Source organism: Pseudorca crassidens, chromosome 13 (genome assembly GCF_039906515.1).
Source record: "Pseudorca crassidens isolate mPseCra1 chromosome 13, mPseCra1.hap1, whole genome shotgun sequence".
Taxonomy (NCBI): Eukaryota; Metazoa; Chordata; class Mammalia; order Artiodactyla; family Delphinidae; genus Pseudorca; species Pseudorca crassidens.
The window spans coordinates 49,347,159-49,366,149 of NC_090308.1; the positions used below are offsets into that span (position 1 = coordinate 49,347,159).

General features: G+C 43.1%; 1 pseudogene; it reads right to left on the minus strand.

Moving 5' to 3' along the window:
• The window catches only part of LOC137204884 (coiled-coil domain-containing protein 162-like), a 45,536-nt pseudogene that overhangs the window by 18,131 nt on the left and 8,414 nt on the right, over positions 1–18,991 (minus strand).

An 18,991-nucleotide genomic window follows, 5' to 3' on the forward strand; every position in this document is an offset into this window, starting at 1 on the left:
GCCCTTCCAATAGAAAAGAAAAATGGAAACAACCTAAGGTACTTAATGATGGAAAACAGGTTGAATACGTCTTATTCATCTATAGGATGAAACACTAAACAGCCACCAAAAACTGTGCTGTGGATGTATGTTTATTGACAAGGAAACATGTTTATAACATACAGTCAAGTGAAAAAAGTACACTACAACAAAAAGGCATATAGAATAATCTTATTTTGTTAAAAAAAAGTGCATGAATTTTTAAAAGTTATAAATAAAATTTGGAAGGAAAGACACCAAAATAATAATAGTGGCTATCAATGAGGGTAAGATTATGAGTGTATTTTCTAATACATCATATTTCTATTTTCTAATATAATCATAAAATGTATATATAATTATAATAATTATATATAAAAATGTATGCCTAAATAAAATGTATATACTAATTTAAAAATAGTAAAGCTTCGGTAAAGGTTATCAACTATAGCAGCTTGGCAGGATGCACTCAAGACATGCATAATGGAAACAGTAGATGAAAACCTCTGCTCATGGGGGATTTTATGAGCAGGAGCCAGGCAGTCAGGGGAGGCGCTCAGCCTCCCACCCTCACTCTCCAGGGCCTCCTCAAGGGGTTCCCTCAGAGGAGGTGGGTGAGGGCAATCCATCCCGGTCCTGGAAAGTGAGCAGTAGGACAGCCAGAGTCCACTGCTGACACCAAGGCAAAGGACACCAAGATTCCATCCCCTGGACCTTTACTTCTTTATGGTGAAAGGGCCAAGGCTATATGAATTAGTATTGACAAAGAGAGCACTTCCCAGACTGAGTGCGTTGAAAGCCTGAAGCCTTGAGAAGTCATGAGACCACATTGGGGCCATCAAGGTGTGGCTGGTGACCTCATCCAGGTGGGCCAGGCCCAGTGCTTGGAGTCAGCCACAGTGACTCACCCCTCTCTGTCCTGAACAGCAGTGCCCAAACTTGAGCATGCCAACAGGGCCTCCACAGGGCAAACACTTCTCAAACTAATGCCTCCATAGCCACTGCAGATATAGGATCCCAAACAAACAGAAATGCAGACTTGAACCACCATGGCCCTCTGCCATCCTCTCTTAGCCAGCATGCTATTTTAACCAGCCAAGGAGAAAGCCTTGGATGAGTCTGTGTTACACCAAAGAGGTAAGAATAGCCAGGACTCCCCTTGAGCATATCCAGAAGCCAGAGAAATCATGTTGCTCCCTTCCCTCAGTGGCTCTGCTGAGGCTTCAGGAGACTGGGCTGAAAGATCAGCTCAAGGCGATGGCATATAGGGGGTGAGGGGAAGGCAGGGAGAGGAGTAAGGGCCCTGCCAGAGCATCTGCAATGGGCACATGGACCATGTCTGAGTGGGGCAGACAGGCAGCAGTGACTGACAGGTGACAGGTGCAGGGAGACTCCCAGTTCCCAGCAGTCCCTCTCTCCAGATGAACTTTGCTTCTGCAGATGGTACTTGGCCTCCCAGAAGCAGCATTGGAGCCACCTGAGCAGCATCTGTTGTGGGACTACAGCCTATGTGCTTCTGTTGGCAAGTCTTATGAGCTCAGAGAGCAATTTGTTTCTCAAAAGCTGTTCTACAACTCACCCCTGCCTTCCTAGGTCACTAAAAGTCTGCTTGATGTCAAAGTGCAGCACAAAGGGGCTTCATCTGCCAACTTCCCCTAGAAGGCAGGCGCCTGGGTTGCATAAGAACCAGAGTCATGACCGTTGGCCCAGTGCCCTCCAGTGGGCTGATTTCTTCACCAACTCTTAAACCTGAACCATATTGTGTGGCACTGGCTGGAAGAGCACAAGATTGCCCCATGGATTCTTCTGGAGATCCAGCCTGGAGTGAAGCATGGTAGGTGCCAGGCCTTGTTATGGCAAAAGTCTGACCCTGCTGGGAGCAAACTGTGCTTCTGTGGTTTGCTTCCTCTCGGAGCCCCTCACAACAATCCATCTAACATCAGGCACGCACAAGGTGTTTTGATGATATTTCTAAAACCTACCTCTGCTGACAAAATGCTTCAGTGACTTCCCACTGACTCTGGGATGAAATCCAAACTCCTAAGGATTACACACAAGGCCATTCAGGATCTGGCCCTGCCTACCTTTACAATCTCCTCCTCTGAACTCTGCTATAACTCCCTTCCTAGATTGCTGCCTTCCCTCCCCAGCCCTTCTTCCTCTGGCCAACTCCGACTTGTGCTTTAAAACTTGGCCCAGGTTAATCTCATCGACTTCCGGGAAGATGGCGGAAGGGTAAGACGCAGAGATCACCTTCCTCCCCACAGATACACCAGAAATACATCTACACGTGGAACAACTCCTACAGAACACCTACTGAACGCTGGCAGAAGACCTCAGACCTCCCAAAAGACAAGGAACCCCCCCACGTACCTGGTTAGGGCAAAAGAAAAAACTAAACAGAGACAAAAGGATAGGGACGGGTCCTGCATCAGCGGGAGGGAGCTGTGAAGGAGGAAAAGTGTCCACACACTAGGAAGCCCCTTCGCGGGCGGAGACTGCAGGTGGCGGAGTGGGGGAGCTTCGGAGCTGCGGAGGAGAGCACAGCAACAGGGGTGCGGAGAACAAAGCGGAGAGATTCCAGCACAGAGGATCAGGGCCGACCGGCACTCACCAGCCGAGAGGCTTGTCTGCTCACCCGCTGGGGCGGGCGGGGCTGGGAGCTGAGGCTCCAGCTTTAGTCGGAGCACCGGGAGAGGACTGGAGCCTGCAGGGCCAGGGCGTTAGTGCACCGCGGCTAGCTGGGAGGGAGTCCGGGGAAAAGTCTGGACCTGCCGAAGAGGCAAGAGACTTTTTCTTCCCTCTTTGTTTCCTGGTGCACGAGGAGAGGGGATTAAGAACGCTGCTTAAGAGAGCTCCAGAGACGGGCGCGAGCCGCGGCTAAAAGTGCGGACCCCAGAGACAGACATGAGACGCTAAGGCCGCTGCTGCCGCCACCAAGAAGCCTGTGTGCGAACACGGGTCACTATCTACACCCCCCCTTCCGGGGAGCCTGTGCAGCCCGCCACTGCCACGGTCCCGGGATCCAGGGACAACTCCTCCAGGAGAACGCACGGCGCGCCTCAGGCTGGCAATGTCACGCTGGCCTCTGCGGCCGCAGGCCCGCCCCGCACTCCGTGACCCTCCCTACCCCCGGCCTGAGTGAGCCAGAGCCTCCGAATCAGCGGCTCCTTTAACCCCGTCCTGTCTGAGCAAAGAACAGACGCCCTCCTGCGACCTACACGCACAGGCGGGGCCAAATCCAAAGCTGAGCCCCTGGGAGCTGTGAGAACAAAGAAGAGAAAGGGAAATCTCTCCCAGCAGCCTCAGAAGCAGCGGATTAAAGCTCCACAATCAACTTGATGTACCCTGCATCTGTGGAATACATGAATAGACAACGAATCATCCCAAATTAAGGAGCCGTGTGGATGAAAGGCTCTTGGTGCTGCAGCCAGGAGTTAGTGCTGTGCCTCTGAGGTGGGAGAGCCAACTTCAGGACACTGGTCCACAACAGGCCTTCCAGCTGCACATAATATCAAACGGCGAAAACCTCCCAGAGATCTCCATCTCAACGCCAGCACCCAGCTTCACTCAACGACCAGCAAGCTACAGTGCTGGACATCCTATGCCAAACAACTAGCAAGACAGGAACACAACCCCACCCATTAGCAGAGAGGCTGCCCAAAATCATAATAAGTCTACAGACACCCCAAAACACATCACCAGACGTGGACCTGCCCACCAGAAAGACAAGATCCAGTCTCATCCACCAGAACACAGGCACTAGTACCCTCCACCAGGAAGCCTACACAACCCACTGAACCAACCTTAGCCACTGGGGACAGACACTAAAAACAACAGGAACTACGAACCTTCAGCCTGCAAAAAGGAGACCCCAAACACAGTAAGATAAGCAAAATGAAAAGACAGAAAAACACATAGCAGATGAAGGAGCAAGATAAAAACCCACCAGACCTAACAAATGAAGAGGAAATAGGCAGTCTACCTGAAAAAGAATTCAGAATAATGATAGTAAAGATGATCCAAAATCTTGGAAATAGAATAGAGAAAATGCAAGAATCAGTTAACAAGGACCTAGAAGAACTAAAGATGAAACAAGCAACGATGAACAACACAATAAATGAAATTAAAAGTACTCTAGATGGGATCAATAGCAGAATAACTAAGGCAGAAGAACGGATAAGTGACCTGGAAGATAAAATAGTGGAAATAACTACTGCAGAGCAGAATAAAGAAAAAAGAATGAAAAGAACTGAGGATAGTCTCAGAGACCTCTGGGACAACATTAAATGCACCAACATTCGAATTATAGGGGTTCCAGAAGAAGAAGAGAAAAAGAAAGGGACTGAGAAAATATTTGAAGAGATTATAGTTGAAAACTTCCCTAATATGGGAAAGGAAATAGTTAATCAAGTCCAGGAAGCACAGAGAGTCCCATACAGGATAAATCCAAGGAGAAATAGACCAAGACACATATTAATCAAACTGTCAAAAATTAAATACAAAGAAAGCATATTAAAAGCAGCAAGGGAAAAACAACAAATAACACACAAGGGAATCCCCATAAGGTTAACAGCTGATCTTTCAGCAGAAACTCTGCAAGCCAGAAGGGGGTGGCAGGACATATTGAAAGTGATGAAGGAGAAAAACCTGCAACCAAGATTACTCTACCCAGCAAGGATCTCATTCAGATTTGATGGAGAAATTAAAATCTTTACAGACAAGCAAAAGCTGAGAGAGTTCAGCACCACCAAACCAGCTCTACAACAACTGCTAAAGGAACTTCTCTAGGCAAGAAACACAAAAGAAGGAAAAGACCTACAATAACGAACCCAAAACAATTAAGAAAATGGGAATGGGAACATACATATCGATAATTACCTTAAATGTAAATGGACTAAATGCTCCCACCAAAAGACACAGATTGGCTGAATGGATACAAAAACAAGACGCATATATTTGCTGTCTACAAGAGACCCACTTCAGACCTAGAGACACATACAGACTGAAAGTAAGGGGATGGAAAAAGGTATTTCATGCAAATGGAAACCAAAAGAAAGCTGGAGTAGCAATTCTCATATCAGACAAAATAGACTTTAAAATAAAGACTATTAGAAGAGACAAAGAAGGACACTACATAATAATCAAGGGATCAATCCAAGAAGAAGATATAACAATTGTAAATATTTATGCACCCAACATAGGAGCACCTCAATACATAAGGCAAATACTAATAGCCATAAAAGGGGAAATCGACAGTAACACATTCATAGTAGGTGACTTTAACACCCCACTTTCACCAATGGACAGATCATCCAAAATGAAAATAAATAAGGAAACACAAGCTTTAAATGATACATTAAACAAGATGGACTTAATTGATATTTATAGGACATTCCATCCAAAAACAACAGAATACACATTTTTCTCAAGTGCTCATGGAACATTCTCCAGGATAGATCATATCTTGGGTCACAAATCAAGCCTTGGTCAATTTAAGAAAATTGAAATTGTATCAAGTATCTTTTCCGACCACAACGCTATGAGACTAGATATCAATTACAGGAAAAGATCTGTAAAAAATACAAACACATGGAGGCTAAACAATACACTACTTAATAACAAAGTGATCACTGAAGAAATCAAAGAGGAAATCAAAAAATACCTAGAAACAAATGACAATGGAGACACGACGACACAAAACCTATGGGATGCAGCAAAAGCAGTTCTAAGAGGGAAGTTTATAGCAATACAATCCTACCTTAAGAAACAGGATACATCTCGAATAAACAACCTAACCTTGCACCTAAAGCAATTAGAGAAAGAAGAACAAAAAAACCCCAAAGTTAGCAGAAGGAAAGAAATCATAAAAATCAGATCAGAAATAAATGAAAAAGAAATGAAGGAAACGATAGCAACGATCAATAAAACTAAAAGGTGGTTCTTTGAAAAGATAAACAAAATTGATAAACCATTAGCCTGACTCATCAAGAAAAAAAGGGAGAAGACTGAAATCAATAGAATTAGTAATGAAAAAGGAGAAGTAACAACTGACACTGCAGAAATACAAAAGATCATAAGAGGTTACTACAAGCAACTCTATGCCAATAAAATGGACAACCTGGAAGAAATGGACAAATTCTTAAAAAGGCACAACCTGCCAAGACTGAATCAGGAAGAAATAGAAAATATGAACAGACCAATCACAAGCACTGAAATTGAAACTGTGATTAAAAATCTTCCAATAAGCAAAAGCCCAGGACCAGATGGCTTCACAGGCGAATTCTATCAAACATTTAGAGAAGAGCTATCACCTATCCTTCTCAAACTCTTCCAAAATATCGCAGAGGGAGGAACACTCCCCAACTCATTCTACGAGGCCACCATCACCCTGATACCAAAACCAGACAAGGATGTCACAAAGAAAGAAAACTACAGGCCAATATCACTGATGAACATAGATGCAAAAATCCTCAACAAAATACTAGCAAACAGAATCCAACAGCACATTAAACGGATCATACACCATGATCAAGTGGGGTTTATTCCAGGAATGCAAGGATTCTTCAATATACGCAAATCAATCAACGTGATACACCATATTAACAAATTGAAGGAGAAAAACCATATGATCATCTCAATAGATGCAGAGAAAGCTTTTGACAAAATTCAACACCCATTTATGATAAAAACCCTCCAGAAAGTAGGCATAGAGGGAACCTTCCTCAACATAATAAAGGCCATATATGACAAACCCACAGCCAACATCGTTCTCAATGGTGAAAAACTGAAAGCATTTCCACTAAGATCAGGAACAAGACAAGGTTGCCCACTCTCACCACTCTCATTCAACATAGTTTTGGAGAAGAATTTGGAGAAGGAAGCAAAAATCACAAGAAGCCAACGTGGGTTCAAGAACAGTCAGATCAGATTAAACTTTTCCCTCAGGAAATATAGCAGATGCAGTGTATCTGGATTTCAGCAGGACATCTGAGAAGGTTTCTTATGATGTCCTTTTGGACAAACGGAGAACATGGGCTGGATGAAAGGACAACCGGATGAGTTTCTGGTCACTGAAAGACTGTGCCCAAAGTACCTGTTAAGCCTGGAGGGGACCCAGAGTGGGTAGCACAGCACTTGGGGCCTGTCCTTTCATACACTGTTATTAAAGGCTTGAAGGAAGATACCGAGGGTAGGCTGACATGAACCTGGAAGGGAGAGAGTATGGTGGATGATAAAAATCCAGAGTTTTAAAGATTTCAAGAGGTTCAAAGAGTGGACCAAGTTGAACAAGAACAAAGCTAATAATAAGGCAGTAGCAGGATGCCTGAAGGCCACGTGTGGGCTTCAGGTGGCTGTTAGCCTAATGAGTCAGCTGTGACAAAACCTAACACATTCATGGGCGTTAATCAAAGCAGAGCACCCAGGACAAGGGTACTCTTGGCTGGCCAGACAACCTTGAATTTAGAGGATCCTGACCAGGAGGGTGGGGCACTCATAGAGGTTGAAGGAAAGGAAGCTGGTTTAGGCTGAAGAAGGGAAGGCAGGGCTCAGGCTTTCCTTGCACACCAGTGCAGTCTGCTCTGCGCAGGGGCACCCAGGTGAGGGGAGCACCATTTCCCTGTCCATGTGCCCTGGTATAGGCTGTACGGCCTGAAGGAATGGGTAAATATTTGTTATCCACCACCCAGAGGGGCACCTGTTTGGGTCTGTCCTCCTGGAGCTGGCCCAACTTGTAATTTTACAGAAGACTCATGCATGCTAGCAATGGCCCAACTGAGCTTCTCTGACTGACCTGCCCTCATTTATCTCAAGGCTTGTTGTGAGGGGTCAGAACCGTGATCTGTGGTGTCCCAGAGACAGAACTAGGATCCATGGTGGAGACAGTGGGGAGGCCAAATCCAGCTCAGTAAGAGGTGCCTGAAACAAGAGTTGCCAGGGATGGGGGGTGGGGAGGTATGGGTGGGGATTGAAAGAGAGTGAGCTCCCAGTCACTGCAGATGATCCAGAAGAGACTAGAAGCCCACCAGGCACAGACTTTGGAGGGACCTAACATTCTGGGGTCCTGTTATTCCAAGACAACTGCAGGCTGATACCAGCCTCTTCAGTGTGCCCTCAGTTTCAGCTGTGCCTGATCTAGGTTTGCCCTGTTTACTAATACTCACATTTCTTTCCCAGAAGATCCTGTCTTCAATGTTGGGGTGAAGTACATAGATAAGGGATGAGCAGATCTTGAGCCACAAACTTTTTGTTTGCTTTTTTTATCACAGTAAAACATACATTAAATTTGCCATTTTAGCCATTTTAAAGTATACAGTTCAGCGGCATTAAGTACATTCACAACGTTGTGCAATCAATCTCTAGAACTCTTTTCATGTTGCCAAACTGAAACTGTACCCATTAAACACTAACTTCCCATTCCCCCACCCGCCAGCCCCTGACAAACACCATTCTACTTTCTGTCTCTATGAATTTGATTACATTAGGTACCTCATCTAAGTGGAATCATGCAGCATTTATGTTTCTGTGACTGGTTTATTTCATGTAACAGAATATCTTCCATAATGAAGCATGTGTCAGAATTTCCTTCCTTTTAAGGAAAGCCACAAAAGTTTTTGATTCAAACATTTTTCTGAGCATACCCCACCTTAATCACCTCTGTACTTCTGCTTGAGGATCACTGAACTGCAGGGATCCAAGAGGAATTACTTCACCCCCTCATCAGAATACACAGCACCACACTGGGTATAATTGAAAGCTTAAAACAAATACATATAAATTCTGAGGAATAGTGTATCTCTAAGCAAGCTTGTGAATTCTCTACCTTATAAATAAGAACTGAAGTGCTTATTATAAAATTATGGGGACTATTTGGAGAGCTTAGAAAAATGTAAATGTGGAGAAAATGTTGTCCAAAAAATTGAGCACATTTTTCTAAGGCAGGCTTTTAAAAATGATTGAATTTCAAAGGACACTGGATTCACAGCTACCTACTGCACTTAAGGCTTAATTCCTTAAAGATCCTAAAAACTCTGTTATGGCCAAATATCCACAAACACTCTCTCATACTGCCTTTTCAGCAGATTCCTTTGATTTAGAAAGGTACCTCCTGTAAATAGTAAACAGTTAAAAACTCCAAGGACTATGTGTATGCCTGTTGTGTGTATTAAATATATATTATTGTTAAATACATATTATATGGAGTAGTTATGAATTCAAATACATATACACACATACAAATTGTTGATACTGGTTTCCTTTGGGAGAGGAAACTGGGGATGATGGAGTGGAATAGGGGTGAAAATGTTACCTCTCTGAGGTGTTACGTTTTCTTCATATTGCACATTTAAAGAAGTTTTCTAGGTAGTGATTTCATAGGTTATTTTGGTTTTTCTCTTAAAATTTTTATACTAAAAAAATCAATAACAGGAAATGTTGCTAAAAACAACTCATCCATAAACTCCAAGGTTACTCTAAAGAATTGGTCAAATCTGAAATTAGCCAACATGTATATTCTAATTACTCTCCCAACTTAATTAGAAATCAGTCTTTTTCCAAAATTAAAATGGTAACATGTGATTTCTACTTTGAGTTCAGCCTCAGTTTTCACATCTTCAACTCTAAGGGAGTAAGGGAAGCATTAGGAGATGTGTTGAAGGGAAAGTCTTTCTTGTTTGCGTTTATGTTAAAAAAAAAAAAAAGCAAACCACACTCTAGAATGACTAATTTTCAGTACATACCTCTAGTCCACCATCCTGGTAATTCTCCAGTAATCTCTGTACAAAATTTTCAACTATTTGTGGTCTGATAACTGAAAAGTTTTCTCTCATGACTTGGTGTTTCCAAAGGTCTAGGGGAGAAACATACCAACACCAGTACCAGAAAATATTGAACAACCATTAATAGCTACGAGATGGCAACTGTCTGAGACATAACACTGGACACAAGCTGTCACTTCCAAATACACAAAAACTAATGGGTGAGGCAGGGGAGGGGAGGTGGTGGTTGAGGACACAGGATCCTCCAGAACATGGGAATAAGGAAGATCTCTAACAAGATTCCTAACAAAAGGATTTGGAAAAGTACCTCTGAAGTCCAGTGAACAATATTTTGTTACCATAACTAAAAATCCCAAATCAAATATAATTATTGATCCTATATGGCATCTGTTTTCATAAAGTCCCTATATGTATCTGAACAATTACTTGGACCTAACACAACGATCAGAAATAAATGAAGAGCTATTATATTTATCTATTTAAGTACATTCCTGGTGTTACAAGGCAAAATTAATTTGAATGCAGAGTTAATAAAAAAAGAGGAGGAAATCCAAAAGAGAGAAGAAAGAGTCACACATTAGAAATGTTGAGAGCCGCAGAAGATGAACTTTAGCTCCTGCACTGAAGCAGCAACAGGGCTGACACACATGTGATGAGGCGTATACACAGTTATTCAGAATAGCATTGCTGAGGACAGCAAAAACTTAGAAACAATACACACACTGTAGTATATCCTTCCAATGGGATAGTATGCAGCTGTAAAAAAAGAGAAGAATTTCTCCATGTACTGATGTGAAAAGAACCATAGATTAAGCGGAAAATGCAAGGTGTAGAAAAGTGGGTATAAAATGCTATCTTTTAAAAGAAAGATACAGAAAATAACAATAAAGGGAGAGGCTATCCCCTCAAGTCTATTCAAGGTCATTGGTCCAAATATTTGCCTTTCTCTGATATCATCACTTCTCCCCTCTTTCCTGAATCATTCACAAGAGCACACATTTCTCCCACCTCATAAAAATTCTCCACTTGACCCCATTTCCCCTGTCAGCTTTTGCCTCATTTCTTTGCTCCCTTTCTAGCAAATCTCTCAGAAAGAGATGTCTATACTTAATGTCTGTGACTTCTCTCAAAATCCTTCTTAGACCCACTCACACAGCTTTTACCTTTCACTCCACTGAAACTGATTTTGTCATAAACACCAGTGACCTCAACATGGCTAAAGCCAGTGGTTTTACTTGACTGCCAATAACATTTCACACAATTTTTCACTTCCTCTTTCTTGAGAAACTTCCATCACCAGACGTTGGGACACCACCCTGTCCTAGTTTTCCTCTACCTCACTGTTCCCTGTAGGTTCCTTTTGCTGGTTCTCCTCCTGCCTCCCCCCTCTACCACCAGCTCTTAACATTAGAGTGTCCTAGGACTCAGCCCTTGGTTCACCGTTTTTGTTTTTCCTATCTGCACTCACCCCCTTGGCTATCTCATTTAGTATCATGGCTAAATACCATCTGTATACTGACAACCCTCAAATTTAGATCTAATATCCACTTGGCATCTCTTCTTGGATGTCTAAAAGGCATTTCAAATTTCACTTGTGCATAATTAAATTTCTGATCTTCCCTCCCTAACTTGCCATCTCAACTGATGGCAATTCAGTTTTCCCAGTTGCTCAGGTCAAAAGCCTTGGAGTCATCATGGACTCTTCTCTTTTTCCCAAACCCTATACCCAGTTCATCAGTGACTACTTTAAAAATATGCCCAGAATCTTACCACTTAATACTTCCACTGCTCCCAACCTTGTTTGATTCACCATCTCCTCTTGCCTGGATTACTGCAATAGCCTCAAAACCAGCCTCTCCCTTCTTCCACCCTTTGTTCCCAACATAGCAGCCAGAGAGATTCTATTCAAATGTAAGTCAGATCATGCCACTCAAAATCTGGGACAGGCTCCCCATCACATTCAGAGTAAACACTGAAGTCCTTGCAAGCTCCTGCACAGTCTGTTGTCCTTTCATGCTTCCTCTCTGACTTCATCTCCTACTACTCTTCCTCACTCTCTCCACTCCAGCCACACTTGGGTCTTTGCTGTTCCATGAATATGACAGGCATGCTCTGCTTCGGGCCTTTGTATGGGCTGTCTTTCTGTCTGGAATGCTCTTCCCCCAGATACCCACACAGCTAACTCCCTCACCTTCTTCAACTCTGCTCAAAACGTCACTTTCTCAGTGAAGTCTATCCTGACTACCCTATTTAAAATTACAATGTGCCCCTTTGAACCTTCACACCACCATCCTCCTCACTCCATTATTTTCTTATTTCTTATGTTCATTGATTATTGTCTGTCTACCCCCTTCTAGATGATAAATTCCATGAGAGTAAGGATTTTTGCTCCATGACAGTTAGGATGTACAGTAGTCTTCCCTTATTCGTGGTTTTGCTTTCTGCAGTTTTAGTTACCTGTGGTCAACTGCAGTCTGCAAATATTAAATGGAAACTTGCAGAAATAAACAATTCGTAAGTTTTAAATTGAGCACCATTTTGAGTAGCACGATGAAATCTTGGGCCATCCTGCTCCATCCCGCCCCACCCGGGATCCCCAACCACTAACATAGTCTCCTGACATCCAACCATGGACGTCATAATGGCCCGATGATCCAGGGTCACCTGAAGCAGACGATCGTCTTTCTGACCTGTCGTTAGAAGATCAACAGAAGCCCAGTGCTAAATCACAATGCCAACGTCATTCGCCTCACGTCCTCTCATCACGTAGGCATTTTATCGTCTCACACCAACCCAAGAAGAAGGGTGAGTACAGTACAATATTTCGAGAGAGATCACATTCACGTAACTTTTTTATAATATATTGTTATAAGTGTTCGATTTTATTATTAGTTATTGTTCATCTCTCACTGTGCCTAACTTATAAATTAAACTTTATCGTTGGTATGCATGTATAGGAAAAAAACACAGTATACTATATAAATCATATATATCTATATCTATATCTATATATATAGGGTTTGGTACTATCCCTGGTTTTAGGCATCCACTAGGGGTGTTGCAACATACTCCCTACAGAAGAGGGAGGACTACTGTATGCCCAAAACAGTGCTTAAAATATATAGCCTAGAAAATAGCAGGTGCTTAGGAAATAGGCATTGAATAAAAGAATGAAATAGTATATATATAAAAAGCACTGAAAAGGATATATTAAAAACTGAAAAAGATGATTACATAGGGGTGGCAGAAGGGGGTCAATGGTGGCAACAAGCCTGCTAAATATATATGTTTTATGTCATTTTGAGTTTTGAACCAGGTAAATGCATTATCTGTTAAAAAATAAAATCAAATTTAAAAATAATATGACAGTGCTGGAACAATGAAGTATGTCAACACTCTTTAACTTCCATATAGGAGAGCAAAAGTACTTGTGTACCTAATCATTTTGTGTGAGGCCTACTTCCTCGCCCATGGCCCCAGGAGAGTCTTTTTTTTTTTTTTTAATTGAGGTATAATTGACCTACTACATTGTGTTAGTTGCAGGTGCACAACATAGTGATTCAATATTTCTATACATTACAAAATGATCACCACCATAAATCTAGTTACCATCTGTCACCAAAGTTATTACAATATTATTAACTATATTCCCTCTGCTGTACATTTTGTCCCCATGACTCACTTACTTTGTAATTGGAAGCTTGCACCTCTTAACCTCACTCACCTATTTCTCTCCTCTTCCCACTCCGGGGGAGTCCTGAAACTGACAGAGCCGTAGGGCTTCAGAGGTGGAAGCCAAGCCCCGCCCCACTCCCTTTTCTGTTGGGGGTGGGGTTGGCCACCAGCAAGTGTACCCACAGGGCCTCTCCCTGCCCCCACCTGTTTCTAATTTTAGATGAGATTTCCTACTCATACTTTCATTTTCAGACGGGAGACTCAGTGCACACAAGAACAAGCGTCCAGCAAAATCCTCCCCGAAATGTGGATATGACAGAGCAGGAGCCTCTGGTATTTGCACTTATTATTTATCAGGGGTCCTGTTTTTCAAAATGGAACTCAACATTTCTTCTACAATTGGCTACTTTCCATCATAAACAAATAAATCTGATTTTGCTTTTTCTTTAGGATAATAAAGGTGAATAGACATATCACCACTGTCCTAACATAGTTGAAGTAGAAAATCCAAGAGTTAATGTTGTGCCTAGAAGTTCATACTTCTAAGATGTTTAAGACTTCCATAAGTCTAAACTTTGACAAGACAGAGCTCATGTATGTTTCAGAAATGCTCAGATAAGAAACTGGATACTTTTTCCAGGGTACTCTCCTGGCAGGTCTCTGGCTCACAGATAATCCTTGCCAGGGGCCACACACTTCTAGTTTGGGGATCTTCACCTGGCAAATGCCCACAGAGCTGGTTTGGGGTTTAGCTATGGGTTCAGCTAAGGGGGTAATATTTTACTGAAGTGTTGGGAATTCTTCCCTCATGCTTCCTCCTCCTGAGTTCAAGTGCAGACATGCACCTGCATCTGTAGGCAGGAGTCAGGCGAAGTCAGGATGAGAAGAATTCATCCCAGAGAAACAGTTCCTGGCCAGGTGGTGTTGGTGGTTTCCAAATGTGTCCCATTTTAGGTGTGTGTGTGCATGGCTTCTTTAAGACAATGCACGGAGATGGGAGGGAGATAGCACACTGGGGGTACAACTGCGGTTTTTTCTTCCCTCTCACTCTGTTCCTAGGTCATTTGACTGAAGGAAACTTTGACTTCCTGGTGGCCAAACGACTTCCCCTCTCCTCCTCTCTGAACACCCCACACTCACACAGCCCCCTCCTTCTGAAGGGCACCTGGTTTGGCAGCACTTCACTTCTCTAACACAACCACCAACGCTCTGCACCTGAGGGGCCCCTGCATCCTAAGCCAAGGCAGAGTTGAAATTTGAAGGCACACAACTGCCAATCACGTTGTTCTCTTGATCAGCTGGGTGGCTGGGGGCAACTGGTAGGTTGAAAACCTTATTGCTTCAAGCATATGTATGAATTTTGTACTCCTGTGTTTCTCAAACTGCTTCCCAGAACACTAGTTCTTTGAGGTGATGAAAGATATTCCCAAGGGAATAAAAGGGTTCTGTGGTCAAATAAATTCAAAGAACATTTCATACTCTCTCTCTCTGGAGATTTAACACACAGTAGGATAGTAAAGGCTCTGAGAAAGTCTGGAGTAAAGGAACCTTTCTAACATTATTTACTCCCAGTTTCCGAAACTTATTTTTAAAAAGCAAATAAAACCCTTCTTCCCTAACCCCTGCAAAACACAGTAGAAATCCTCCTGTCCAATGCAATCAAGACTAAGAGTTGGTTCGTCAATCATAAGAAGTCTGTTAAACCAGAGAATGCTTAAAAAATGACATGCACTATCTTAAACATTTTATTTAAATTAAAAATACACAAATAGGGCTTCCCTGTTGGCGCAGTGGTTGGGAGTCTGCCTGCCGATGCAGGGGACATGGGTTCGTGCCCCGGTCCCGGAAGATCCCACGTGCCGCGGAGCGGCTGGGCCCGTGAGCCATGGCCGCTGAGCCTGCGTGTCCGGAGCCTGTGCTCCGCAACGGGAGAGGCCACAACAGTGAGAGGCCCGCGTACCACAAAAAAGACCCAAACAAACACAAATATAAACATTTGCCAATCTTCTAACATAGAGCCTAGGCTTTTTCTTTGTATGTACCCACTCACTGGAGTTCTGTACCATCTTTCCTCTATAAATCATAATACATAGTGTGTGGTCTACAATTTCTAGTGTGTGTGTGTTTTCGGCGTGTTTCTCTTTATGGAGAGAAATCTTAAAGACCATGAAACAATCCAAAAGCATCATCTTTTGTTTTTTTAAAAGAAGTTTTAGGTTCACAGAATAATTGAACAGACAATTCAGGGAGTTCCCATAAATCCCCTGCACCCTCACCCAAAACATACAGCCTCCCCGGCTATCAACATCCCGCACCAGTGTGGTACATCTGCTACAACTGATGAACATACATTGACACATCACTATCATCCAAAGTCCACAGTGTACATTACAGTTCACTCTTGTGAAACTATGGGTTGGACAAATGTATAGTGGCATGTATCCACTACTGAAGTATCATACAGAATAGTTTCATTGCCCTAAAAATCCTCCGTGCTCTGTTATTCACTGTTCTCTCCTCTCTCAACTGCTGGCAACCACTGATCTTTTTACTGTCTCCATGGTTTTGTCTTTTTTTGAATGTCACATAGTTGGAATCATACAATATGTAGCCTTTTCAGGTTGGCTTCTTTCACTTAGTAATATACATTTAAGCTTCCTTCATGTCTTTTCATGATTTTATAGCTCATTTCTTTTTAGCGTTCAGTAATATTCCGTTGACTGGATGTACCACAGTTTATCTATTTCAACTTAGTTTTTAGAGAACAGATCTTTCTTTTTGTACTCCTATTTCATTGGTTTACATAATAATTAAATTACTCAAACACAATGACAAGTAAAACTGGCACAAACAGGTTTGGAGCAAACAACGATCAATGATGCTAGGTAAACATATGCAACCCAAAGGCTGTGATTAGTGAGTACTTTGCTGGCTTGTGCTACCAAAGGAATGGAAAGCTTCAGGTAATCCATGAGTCTGTTAGTGAAGGGGGGTTGGGAGAACTACTGCATTAACATGCTGAGGAGTTAGTATTCCAGGGCACACTTCTGGGAAATGCTGACTTAGCCCATGTTCTCCCAAATGTTTTGATTGTGCTTCCTTCAAGAAAAGCATTTTTGTTCACTCACCTTTAACATATGTCTGTTTATGTATTCATAACTACCTCCAGTACTATCGATGGCTAATATTGCAAAGCATGATGTACATAGGGTGAGATTCATCAACAATAAGAATGAATCTCAATCCACATTCCCAATAGTTTCTTTGACTTAAAAAAAAGTTTTGTCTGACTTCTTAGATGTGATTAGGTTATCTTTTTTAACCCCATAATGTGGCTAAAGATAAGCATGTACTAGGATTAGTACTGTCAACTCTACTCTTTCTTATTATTCTCTTGTGCATTGCCTCCCCGTGGTCACTTCAGGATGCCTTAGTGTAGCGCGAAACATGGGCTTCTTACATACAGACATAATCTATTTAGAAGTTCTAGTATTTTCTTCCCACACCCCTGGGATATATGCCTCCACTTTGGAGGCTGCTGGCCTTATAAACTTCTCAGAGAAATTTAGAAGATCAATTAAAAATTACTTCAATGCCAAAATGTCAAAGATGGGGAATGACAGAGCCTTTTTGAATCAGTGGTGCCCATCTCTCTGTTAAGCAAGCCGTGAGGATATCTGGGGCTGCTTTTGATCACTCTCAGGGGAGCACAAGCTACCAAGAACTAGCATCAGACCAGGTGTGGCTGCCACATTTTCAGATGTTCACTGACAAACTGGAAGCTCATTCAGAAGCTATATAAAAAGATTAAGCTCCAAGACAAGGTGGGGAGGAGGGAAGGAAATAGGGGAGAAATATTCGAGCCTGTGATGTCCCCTGTTCTCAAGACTCTCCATTCCCAACTCCCTCTGGAGAAACCCCTAGCCCCAAGCTAACCTTGACCACAAATGGTGATCTCTGCATGAAGAAGCAGCCCCTGTTGGAAGCCCAATCCACTATGGCTGCTTCTTGCTGCTGAGATGAACAGTAGGTGAGTGCGAGTTCCAGGTTTTATCACCCTCTTCCACATACCCAGCCCACAGAGGTCTCAGGAAGACTAAGACGAAGAATATAAAAGCACCCCTAGCACACAGTGGGGACTCCATCACTTGTACTAGGGGAACTCAGCACAGGAGAAGACCTAGGCCTCTCCACCGAATCATGCTGAACCATGATTCAAAAACAAAACCCAACAATAACAAAACACCCTCATTACTGGCATTTATTTAAAAAATCTTAAGAGTACAGACTCTGAACAAGACTTTAGAATTGGCCAGTATACTCTAGGTTTTGGTAAGGTTTGGTAATATCAACCTTACCACCATTAAAAATAACTCTACCCCTCCCCTTTGCCTGACTCCCACCAGCCCCTTACTGAAGGCCCTTTCCAAGCACAGCTGACAAGCACCCTGCACAAGGCAACACATAGCACAGCTGCCAAGCAAAGACACTTCCCCCCCGGGCCCCCACCCGGAAGTCTCAGAAGCATCACAGCCCTGAAACGTGCAGATGGTTGCACCTGCCCTGTGCTTGTGGATTTTCTCCAAGGACTCAGAAGGGAACCGCCTGGATGCAGCAAACACAGCACAAACAACAGTCGCTTTGTGTCTTGTTAAATGTTCTGTAATCAGAGCTCAACCACACTCCACTCTCTGGTGACAGTCAGAGATGCCCATTTGGTGGGGGCTTGCTCTCTCACTGCAAAGCCTTTTCCCAAAGTCCTGCTTACAGAATTCAGTTGCTCGAAGCACTGATAAAACCACAGTGTCTTAGATGCCCACAAAGGTTATTAATTAACATTACAATGTCTGTGAACCTTGTCTCAAAATGAAACCATTATTTATTTTGTTAGTCAAACAACTCCCCTTAGCTCAAAGGTTGTGGATTTTCCTACAGAATTAGTAGGAGTTAGGAGTAGACACTGTAGTTCAGAAAGGACCGGCCACATAATCTATGGTGCCCCATGAAAAATAAAAACGCAGGCCTTGTTCAAAAAGCAGGAAAAAAGTGCCATTAAAGGTACTTATAAAATGTAAGTACCAACATTATAAAATATAAAATGCTCTTCTTTCTTCTTCAGTCTCTCTCTTGACCTGTCACAGTGTTTTTGTTTTTAATGTTGGCTCCTTGGCATGGGGATGCGCGCAGGGGTACCAGGGGCCCCACCCTGTGACTGGTGCATGAATGCACCTGGTCTACTAGCTACTGGACTGAGGCTTCATGCCGAGCCAGGGGCGAAGAAGTTGAGGTGGGCGTCTCCTCTTCCTTCAGGCCCATTGCTCCTATCTACCGCGGATGGGCAACCCCAAGGGTATTGCAACCTCTGCCCTGGGATATTCTAGGTTCCCAGGGATGGGCAACAAGCTCACACCCAGTGAGTCACCCATCAAACATAGCCTGGTGCTGCCAGTCTGGGGTCCCTGAAATACTGTCAGGTACACATGCCCCACACATGCCCTCGCCGTGCTCAGGCCCCCACT